The sequence below is a fragment of the Oncorhynchus kisutch genome, unplaced genomic scaffold (assembly GCF_002021735.2).
Source record: "Oncorhynchus kisutch isolate 150728-3 unplaced genomic scaffold, Okis_V2 scaffold1211, whole genome shotgun sequence".
NCBI classification, from domain to species: domain Eukaryota; kingdom Metazoa; phylum Chordata; class Actinopteri; order Salmoniformes; family Salmonidae; genus Oncorhynchus; species Oncorhynchus kisutch.
The window spans coordinates 50,970-62,500 of NW_022263156.1; the positions used below are offsets into that span (position 1 = coordinate 50,970).

General features: G+C 48.6%; 1 pseudogene; it reads left to right on the forward strand.

Moving 5' to 3' along the window:
• The first annotated feature begins 6,967 nt into the window (after positions 1-6,967).
• Positions 6,968-11,531, forward strand: part of LOC116365215 (sodium-dependent phosphate transport protein 2B-like) — a 19,623-nt pseudogene continuing 15,059 nt past the window's right edge.

Below are 11,531 nucleotides of genomic sequence, written 5' to 3' on the forward strand. Positions count from 1 at the left end.
GACCTACCCAGGTAACAGAGAGGTCTACCCAGGTACCAGAGAGGTCTACCCAGGTAACAGAGAGATCTACCCAGGTAACAGTGAGGACTACCCAGGTAACAGAGAGACCTACCCAGGTAACAGAGAGGTATTCCCAGGTACCAGAGAGGTCTACCCAGGTAACAGAGAGATCTACCCAGGTAACAGTGAGGTCTACCCAGGTAACAGAGAGACCTACCCAGGTAACAGAGAGGTCTACCCAGGTAACAGAGAGGTCTACCCAGGTAACAGAGAGATCTGCCCAGGTAACAGAGAGGACTACCCAGGTAATAGAGAGATCTACCCAGGTAACAGAGAGGTCTACTCAGATAACAGAGAGACCTACCCAGGTAACAGAGAGGTCTACCCAGGTAACAGAGAGGTCTACCCAGGTACCATAGAGGTCTACCCAGGTAACAGAGAGATCTACCCAGGTAACAGAGAGGTCTACCCAGGTAACAGAGAGACCTACCCAGGTAACAGAGAGGTCTACCCAGGTTCCAGAGAGGTCTACCCAGGTAACAGAGAGACCTACCCAGGTAACAGAGAGACCTACCCAGGTAACAGAGAGGTCTACCCAGGTAACAGAGAAGTCTGCCCAGGTAACAGAGAGACCTACCCAGGTAACAGAGAGACCTACCCATGTAACAGAGAGGTCTACCCAGGTAACAGAGAGACCTACCCAGGTAACAGAGAGGCCTGCACAGGTAACAGAGAGGACTATCCAGGTAACAGAGAGGACTACCCAGGTACCAGAGAGACCTACCCAGGTAACAGAGAGACCTATCCAGGTAACAGAGAGGCCTGCACAGGTAACAGAGAGGACTATCCAGGTAACAGAGAGGACTACCCAGGTACCAGAGAGACCTACCCAGGTAACAGAGAGACCTACCCAGGTAACAGAGAGGCCTGCACAGGTAACAGAGAGGACTATCCAGGTAACAGAGAGGACTACCCAGGTACCAGAGAGACCTACCCAGGTAACAGAGAGACCTACCCAGGTAACAGAGAGGCCTGCACAGGTAACAGAGAGGACTATCCAGGTAACAGAGAGGACTAACCAGGTACCAGAGAGACCTACCCAGGTAACAGAGAGACCTACCCAGGTAACAGAGAGGCCTACCCAGGTAACAGAGAGGTCTACCCAGGTAACAGAGAGGCCTGCACAGTTAACAGAGAGACCTACCCAGGTAACAGAGAGACCTACCCAGTTAACAGAGAGACCTACCCAGGTAACAGAGAGACCTACCCAGGTAACAGAGAGGCCTGCACAGGTAAAACTGAGCACAGGTGTGGTTTCGATTCACCTGAAACAACAGGTCGGAAGATCATCTCTCTAGCAGGACAGTCAGGTGTAGATTCCAGATCCAGTCTACCTGCAACAGAGAACAGCCGGAGACTACACCTGATTACACCTGGTGTCGTAGATGTGTTCTCTACTGTACCAGCTGAGGCAGGTTAGACAGGGTGCTGTTCTCTACTGCACCAGCTGAGGCAGGTTAGACAGGGTGCTGTTCTCTACTGTACCAGCTGCGGCAGGTTAGACAGGGTGCTGTTCTCTACTGTACCAGCTGAGGCAGGTTAGACAGGGTGCTGTAGGTGTGTTCTCTACTGTACCAGCTGAGGCAGGTTAGACAGGGTGCTGTAGATGTGTTCTCTACTGTACCAGCTGAGGCAGGTTAGACAGGGTGCTGTAGATGTGTTCTCTACTGTACCAGCTGAGGCAGGTTAGACAGGGTGCTGTTCTCTACTATACCAGCTGAGGCAGGTTAGACAGGGTGCTGTAGGTGTGTTCTCTACTGTACCAGCTGAGGCAGGTTAGACAGGGTGCTGTAGGTGTGTTCTCTACTGTACCAGCTGAGGCAGGTTAGACAGGGTGCTGTAGGTGTGTTCTCTACTGTACCAGCTAAGGCAGGTTAGACAGGGTGCTGTAGGTGTGTTCTCTACTGTACCAGCTGAGGCAGGTTAGACAGGGTGCTGTAGGTGTGTTCTCTACTGTACCAGCTAAGGCAGGTTAGACAGGGTGCTGTAGATGTGTTCTCTACTGTACCAGCTGAGGCAGGTTAGACAGGGTGCTGTAGGTCTGTTCTCTACTGTACCAGCCGAGGCAGGTTAGACAGGGTGCTGTAGGTGTGTTCTCTACTGTACCAGCTAAGGCAGGTTAGACAGGGTGCTGTAGATGTGTTCTCTACTGTACCAGCTGAGGCAGGTTAGACAGGGTGCTGTAGATGTGTTCTCTACTGTACCAGCTGAGGCAGGTTAGACAGGGTGCTGTAGGTCTGTTCTCTACTGTACCAGCCAAGGGCAGGTTAGACAGGGTGCTGTAGATGTGTTCTCTACTGTACCAGCTGAGGCAGGTTAGACAGGGTGCTGTAGATGTGTTCTCTACTGTACCAGCTGAGGCAGGTTAGACAGGGTGCTGTAGATGTGTTCTCTACTGTACCAGCTGAGGCAGGTTAGACAGGGTGCTGTAGATGTGTTCTCTACTGTACCAGCTGAAGCAGGTTAGACAGGGTGCTGTAGATGTGTTCTCTACTGTACCAGCTGAGGCAGGTTAGACAGGGTGCTGTGGATGTCTTCTCTACTGTACCAGCTGAGGCAGGTTAGACAGGGTGCTGTAGGTGTGTTCTCTACTGTACCAGCTGAGGCAGGTTAGACAGGGTGCTGTAGATGTGTTCTCTGCTGTACCAGCTGAGGCAGGTTAGACAGGGTGCTGTTCTCTACTGTACCAGCTGAGGCAGGTTAGACAGGGTGCTGTTCTCTACTGTACCAGCCGAGGCAGGTTAGACAGGGTGCTGTAGATGTGTTCTCTACTGTACCAGCTGAGGCAGGTTAGACAGGGTGCTGTAGATATGTTCTCTACTGTACCAGCTGAGGCAGGTTAGACAGGGTGCTGTAGATGTGTTCTCTACTGTACCAGCCGAGGCAGGTTAGACAGGGTGCTGTTCTCTACTGTACCAGCTGAGGCAGGTTAGACAGGGTGCTGTAGATGTGTTCTCTACTGTACCAGCTGAGGCAGGTTAGACAGGGTGCTGTAGATGTGTTCTCTACTGTACCAGCTGAGGCAGGTTAGACAGGGTGCTGTTCTCGACTGTACCAGCTGAGGCAGGTTAGACAGGGTGCTGTAGATGTGTTCTCTACTGTACCAGCCGAGGCAGTCTGGAGTCAGAGGGCAGGAGGAGAGATTTCATCACACTTTGCACCTCATGCACAGAGATCTCATCGCCACGGAACCAGATAAGACCCGGGTAATCAGGTAACGACAGGCGTCTCACATGGATATCTGAGGACGCCGCACGTATGCTTGCCGACATCACCAAGGCCGAGATAATTCCTTCGGACAGTCAGAGAGAGAAGGGGGGGGGGGACAGACTGATTGACTGCTGTCTACCTGAAGCAGGTTTGTCTCTGAGGTATCGACCTGTCACCAGTAGCTGCTGAGACCACAGACACAGTGCCTCTGCTTCAGGTGAGTTCTGACAACATGGACACTCAGTCATCTACAGAATATTATATAGAGTTACTCTGTGTGGATGGGTGTATGGACCTGTGTGACAGAGGTAGAGGATTATGGAGTATTGCTTTGTGAAGATAATTTAGTTAGGATTTACGGTAACTCCTGTTTTTTTGGTTAGGATTTACAGTAACTCCAGTTTTTTTGGTTAGGATTTACGGTAACACCTGTTTTTTGGTTAGGATTTACGGTAACACCTGTTTTTTTGTTTAGGATTTACGGTAACTCCTGTTTGTTTTGGTTAGGATTTACGGTAACTACAGTTTTTTTGGTTAGGATTTACGGTAACTCCTGTTTGTTTTGGTTAGGATTTACGGTAACTACAGTTTTTTTGGTTAGGATTTACAGTAACTCCAGTTTTTTCATACCCTTTGTGCCTTGTGTTATGTCATTGGTTTTGATTCATATTATTCTGTTGCAAACTAGAAAGGGTCATTTTCCGGAAGAAAAAGTGTGTGCCTTGCAGAATCTGAACAATCTGAATTGTGGTAGAGGATGTGTGTAAAAAAAATTATGTACATTAACTTTCAATTCCAACTTAAATCACAGAGACACAATGTGTTTCTTCCCTCCAATCAAAAAGAGGGTTGTGTGTTTTGTCAGTAAAGTAATTTGTATTAGAACAATGGAGAAAAGGGGTGTTGGTCAAATCAACACCCTGATATTTGAGTTAGTGAGAGTAGTGAGTCAATAAATGCTCAGGGAGGGAATAAAAAATGTGTAGATTCACACGTAGAGCACAGCAGATGTTTATTAAAGCAGGAATCGTGGTCGCAGGCAGGCAATGGTCAAACACAGGTAGGCAGTCAAAAAAACAAAGCAATACCTCACAACCAGACAAAGAGAAAGAACTGAACTAAATTAGGGAGATGATGAGAAACGGACACAGGGGAAATCAATGAACAACAATGAAAGACAGGGCTGCGTGCCAGAACAACGGCTACGTTCCAGAACAACGGAACATAGGCTGCATTCCAGAACAACGGAACATAGGCTGCATTCCAGAACAACGGAACAAAGGCTACGTTCCAGAACAACGGAACAAAGGCTGCGTTCCAGAACAACGGAACAAAGGCTGCGTTCCAGAACAACGGAACAAAGGCTACGTTCCAGAACAACGGAACAAAGGCTGCTTCCAGAACAACGGAACAAAGGCTACGTTCCAGAACAACGGAACAAAGGCTGCGTTCCAGAACAACGGAACAAAGGCTACGTTCCAGAACAACGGAACAAAGGCTACGTTCCAGAACAACGGAACAAAGGCTACGTTCCAGAACAACGGAACAAAGGCTGCGTTCCAGAACAACGGAACAAAGGCTACGTTCCAGAACAACGGAACAAAGGCTGCGTTCCAGAACAACGGAACAAAGGCTACGTTCCAGAACAACGGAACAAAGGCTACGTTCCGGAACAAGGCTACGTTCCAGAACAACGGAACAAGGCTACGTTCCAGAACAACGGAACAAGGCTACGTTCCAGAACAACGGAACAAGGCTACGTTCCAGAACAACGGAACAAGGCTACGTTCCAGAACAACGGATCAAGGCTACGTTCCAGAACAACGGAACAAAGGCTACGTTCAAGAACAAAGGAACACGGCTACGTTCCAGAACCTTACAGTACCCCCCCCCCCAGGGAGGCTCCTGACGACCCAACGGCACCGGAGGGTGGAGCGGGCGGGGGAGCAGAGGCAGACGCCTAGAGGTCCGGCAGGCTGGTTCGACGCGGTCATGGACTGACACGACATTCTGCCTCAGGAAGGTCTGTGATGAAGTCAACATCTATGTGGGACCAGGGTCTGTGAGGGATTGGCAAAGGTTGAAGCTTCCCAGAAGGGAGATGAGGGATTTTGGTATGCACACTGGACAGGCACACTGGACAAGAGAGTAGGCACACTGGACAGGAGAGTACGTAATCCCTTATGTTGGATGCCAGTGAGGACCACCAGAACTTCCGGGCTAGAAGTTCGGTGGTTCGTGTAATGTCCGGATGTTCTGACCCCAAGGACATGTGACAACACTGCATCAGTCTGGGGTCTAACAGCTGCTGACACATAACTCCTCCCAGCTGGTGTCTCAGGAGGAGCCGGGTCTGAGGTTAGGGCCTCTTGTATGGCAGAGTGAACCTCCCACTGTACCGGTCCCATAATGCAAGAGGAAGGAAGAATGGGTGTAGAGTCTGAGTTACTGGTCGGCAGGTCAAACTGGCGGGAGAGAGCGTCGCTTTCACATTTTTCTTTCCAGGGATGTAAGTACCATGAAAATGGAAGTGTGTGAAGAGCCCAGCGGGCTTGTCTGGAGTTAACCTCTTGGCCCCTCTGAAATATTCCAGATTATGATGATGTGTTAAGATGAAAAAGGTATGTTGTGCGCCCTCCAACCAGTGGCGCCACTCCGATGGCCATGTTGATGGCAAGGAAGTCTGTTCCCCACATCGTAATTCCTCTCAGCGGGGGATAACTTCCTGGAGAAGAAGGCAAAGGGATGTGATGTGGGAGGTGTTCCCACCCGCTGAGAGAGTGTGGCTCCTACTTCGGAGGCATCCACCTGCAGGGTGAAAGGAAGGGTTCTGATCTGGTTGGAGAAGGGCAGGAGCTGAGATGAAGAGATGTTTCAAGCTGAACGCAGTCAGGGCTGTATCAGTCCATTGAAGGGTCCCGGTCTTTTGTCTGGTAAGGGCAGTGAGGGGAGCGGCAGTAGAACTGAAGTTCCGAATGAACCGGTGATAGAAGATGGAGAACCCAATGAAACGTTAACGGTGGTGGGTTTGGGCCCATTACTGATGGCGGTGACTTTGTCCTCATCCATGCTGACCCCTCCAGGTGTCAGTAGGAAGCAGAGGAAGTTTACATGGAAGGCGCTCTTGTCAGTCTTCACATTAAAGGTTATGGTCAAGGAGCCGTTGAAGAACCTTTTGCACATGCTTTATGTGTTCCTTCAGGGAGTAGGAGGAAATCAGGAAGTCATCAATGTAGACGATGAGAAAGCGGTTGATAATTTCCTGGAAAACCTCATTCATAAAGGATTGGAAGACGGCGAGGGTGTTCGTAAGGCCGTAGGGCATGACCAGGTATTCATAGTGTCCTCGAGTGGTGATAAAGGTCGTCTTCCATTCGTCACCTTCACGTATACGGACAAGGTTATATGCACTTCGCAGGTCGAGTTTAGTATAGATGTCGGCACGGCCCACTTGTTCAAGGGTCGCTGGGATCAGAGGAAGAGGGAAACGGTTCTTGACCGTGACGTCATTCAGGGAACGATAATCCATACATGGACAGGGACCACCGCTCTTTTTTTCCGACGAAGAAGAAGCTGGACGCAGCCGGGGAAGAAGGACGAATGAAACCGTTTGAGTGATTCATCAATGTAGTTATCCAGTGCCTCATTTTCCGGGATCGATAGGGGGTAAACACGGCCATTCGGTGGGGACACTACGATGCCAGGTGGGGACACTCCGATGCCAGGTGGGGACACTCCAGGGAGTAAGTCAATAGCACAGTCCCCTGGGCGATGTGATGGCAGAGTGGAGGCCTTGACTTTGCTGAAGACGTTGCTGTACTGGGTGTATTCAGATGGTATGGTGGGTGGCACTGCCGAGGCAGGGTCCTCAATGGTGGTGGCTCTGCAGGGTAGGCTGAGACAACTGGTGAAGCAGGAAGAAGACCAGGACAGTAGTTCACCTTGTCTCCACGAGATGGCAGGGTCATGACGACAAAGCCAGGGTGTCCGAGGATGAGTGGCTGTTTGGGGGAGGAGAGTTCCATGAGTTGAATGGTTTCGGTGTGGAAGACTCCAATCTGGAGGGTTACGCTCTGTGGTCAGGTGCGTGATGAAGCCCGTGCCTAATGGCTGCCAGTCCAGGGTGTTAATCCTTAAGGGAGGGGTGATGCTCTGTGGTCAGGTGCGTGATGAAGCCCGTGCCTAATGGCTGCCAGTCCAGGGTGTTAATCCTTAAGGGAGGGGTGACGCTCTGTGGTCAGGTGCGTGATGAACCCCGTGCCTAATGGCTGCCAGTCCAGGGTGTTAATCCTTAAGGGAGGGGTGACGCTCTGTGGTCAGGTGCGTGATGAAGCCCGTGCCTAATGGCTGCCAGTCCAGGGTGTTAATCCTTAAGGGAAGGTGACAGGTGTTAGATCAATGTCAAGCTCTTGTACTCGCTGTTGATCGATGAATTTACCTGCTGCTCCCGAATCTATCGAGCCTTCTACGGACTTGGTAACCCCCTTCACTGTCATCAATACTGGGATGGAGAATTTAAGTTCTATGAGGAGGTCTCCTATAGGGCGACCGGAGGGAGAGTGATCAAATACCTCTTTGAAGAGGGTGTGGAAACGGGTCTCGGATCGGAGTTCTGTGCTGTTGGCAGTCCATCTGGCGGTGGCCCAATCCGGGTCAGTAGAGACAAACAAAATCCACCCTGCTCTTATCGTGGTGAAGTTAGTGGGGTTGTGTTCAATGTATTTGCTGCATTACATCAGAAATCCCTGACATTTCCCAGGTCGAACCATCATATTTTCCAGACATGGGTATGAACGAAGGAGGGCTATGGGTTACGATACCTGGCATCAGGGGAGAAGGGATAGGCTGGCGGAGAAGATGGCACATTTCCTCCATAAGCTCCTCTTGCTGGGTTATGATACCTGGCATCGGAGGAGAAGGGATAGGCTGGCAGAGAAGATGGTTACGATACCTGGCATCGGAGGAGAAGGGATAGGCTGGCGGAGAAGATGGTTATGATACCTGGCATCGGAGGAGAAGGGATAGGCTGTCGGAGAAGATGGTTATGATACCTGGCATCGGGTGAGAAGGGATAGGCTGGCGGAGAAGATGGTTATGATACCTGGCATCGGAGGAGAAGGGATAGGCTGTCGGAGAAGATGGTTATGATACCTGGCATCGGAGGAGAAGGGATAGGCTGTCGGAGAAGATGGTTATGATACCTGGCATCGGAGGAGAAGGGATAGGCTGTCGGAGAAGATGGTTATGATACCTGGCATCGGAGGAGAAGGGATAGGCTGTCGGAGAAGATGGCAGATTTCCTCAATAAGCTCCTCTTGCTGGGTTAGGCGCCATTGTAGCTCCGCTGAATCCATTCCGTTATTGGGTCGGGTATTCTGAAATGAATACTCAGGGAGAAAAAGGGGTTGATTCACACGCAGAGCACGGCAGATGTTAATTAAGCCTTCGCAGAAGGCAGGAATCGTGGTCACAGGCAGGCAATGGTCAAACACAGGTAGGCAGTCAAAAACAAACAATACCTCACAACCATACAAACAGAAAGAACTGAACAGGGAGCTGATGCAGACCAGGTGAGAAAACCAACACAGGAGAAATCAATTAACAAAAATGAAAGACAGGGCTACATTCCAGAACACAAAGAAACAGGGCTACGTTCCAGAACACAAAGAAACAGGGCTACGTTCCAGAACACACAGAAACAGGGCTACGTTCCAGAACACAAAGAAACAGGGCTACGTTCCAGAACACACAGAAACAGGGCTACGTTCCAGAACACGAAGAAACAGGGCTACGTTCCAGAACACGAAGAAACAGGGCTACGTTCCAGAACACGAAGAAACAGGGCTACGTTCCAGAACACAAAGAAACAGGGCTACGTTCCAGAACACAAAGAAACAGGGCTACGTTCCAGAACACAAAGAAACAGGGCTACGTTCCAGAACACAAAGAAACAGGGCTACGTTCCAGAACACAAAGAAACAGGGCTACGTTCCAGAACACAAATAAACAGGGCTACGTTCCAGAACACAAAGAAACAGGGCTACGTTCCAGAACACAGAGAAACAGGGCTACGTTCCAGAACACAAAGAAACAGGGCTTACGTTCCAGAGCACAAATAAACAGGGCTACGTTCACCCTGATATTTGAGTTAGTGAGAGTGGTGAGTCAAACCATGTGACTCAAATCAACACCCTGATATTTGAGTTAGTGAGAGTGGTGAGTCAAACCATGTGACTCAAATCAACACCCTGATATTTGAGTTAGTGAGAGCGGTGAGTCAAACCATGTGACTCAAATCAACACCCCGATATTTGAGTTTAGTGAGAGTGGTGAGTCAAACCATGTGACTCAAATCAACACCCTGATATTTGAGTTTAGTCAGAGTGGTGAGTCAAACCATGTGACTCAAATCAACACCCTGATATTTGAGTTTAGTGAGAGTGGTGAGTCAAACCATGTGACTCAAATCAACACCCTGATATTTGAGTTTAGTGAGAGTGGTGAGTCAAACCATGTGACTCAAATCAACACTCTGATGTTTGAGTTTAGTGTGAGTAGCGAGTCAAACCATGTGACTCAAATCAACACCCTGATATTTGAGTTTAGTGAGAGTGGTGAGTCAAACCATGTGACTCAAATCAACACCTTGGTATTTGAGTTAGTGAGAGTGGTGAGTTAAACCATGTGACTCAAATCAACACCCTAATATTTGAGTTTAGTGAGAGTGGTGAGTCAAACCATGTGACCCAAATCAACACCCTGATATTTGAGTTTAGTGAAAGTGGTGAGTCAAACCATGTGACTCAAATCAACACCCTGATATTTGAGTTTAGTGAGAGCGGTGAGTCAAACCATGTGACTCAAATCAACACCCTGATATTTGAGTTTAGTGAGAGTGGTGAGTCAAACCATGTGACTCAAATCAACACCCTGGTATTTGAGTTAGTGAGAGTGGTGAGTCAAACCATGTGACTCAAATCAACACCCTGGTATTTGAGTTAGTGAGAGTGGTGAGTCAAACCATGTGACTCAAATCAACACTCTGATATTTGAGTTTAGTGAGAGTAGCGAGTCAAACCATGTGACTCAAATCAACACCCTGATATTTGAGTTTAGTGAGAGTGGTGAGTCAAACCATGTGACTCAAATCAACACCCTGATATTTGAGTTTAGTGAGAGTGGTGAGTCAAACCATGTGACTCAAATCAACACCCTGATATTTGAGTTTAGTGAGAGTGGTGAGTCAAACCATGTGACTCAAATCAACACCCTGATATTTGAGTTTAGTGAGAGCGGCGAGTCTTTCCAGTGAATGACAGCAGCCATTCCTCGAGGCAGACCAGGAAGCTGTACAACGCTGATTAGAGACACCGTTTCTTATCATCAGTATTCAACTCATTCTAAGAATAACAAACCTTTGATCTCTGTTTTGATGAGTTTGATGTGTAAAATAGACACTGTGTGTGTGTGTGTGTGTGTGTGTGTGTGTGTGTGTGCAGGTGTGTGTATGTGTGTGTGTGTGTGTGTGTGTGTGTGTGTGTGTGTGTGTGTGTGTGTGTGTGTGCAGGTGTATGTATGTGTGTGTATGTGTGTGTGTGTGTGTGTGTGTGTGTAGCTGTATGTGTGTTAATAGATAAGATGTGTGTGTTAATAGATAAGATGTGTGTGTTAATAGATAAGATGTACTAGTATCATCATTTTAGCCTCCTTTAAGATAACATGTCCAGGCTGTACCAGGAACCTTCTACTACTATGACCCTCCGTTAATAATCACTATGACAACAGCAATACTACTGTAACAGTTAATAATCACTATGACAACAACAATACCACTATAACAGTTAGTAATCACTATGACAACAAAAATACCACTGTAACAGTTAACAATCAAATCAAATCAATCAAATCAAATTTATTTATATAGCCCTTCGTACATCAGCTGATATCTCAAAGTGCTGTACAGAAACCCAGCCTAAAACCCCAAACAGCAAGCAATGCAGGTGTAGAAGCACGGTGGCTAGGAAAAACTCCCTAGAAAGGCCAATACCTAGGAAGAAACCTAGAGAGGAACCAGGCTATGTGGGGTGGCCAGTCCTCTTCTGGCTGTGCCGGGTGGAGATTATAACAGAACATGGCCAAGATGTTCAATGTTCATAAATGACCAGCATGGTCGAATAATAATAAGGCAGAACAGTTGAAACTAGAGCAGCAGCACAGTCAGGTGGAAGTTGAAACCGGAGCAGCAGCATGGCCAGGTGGAC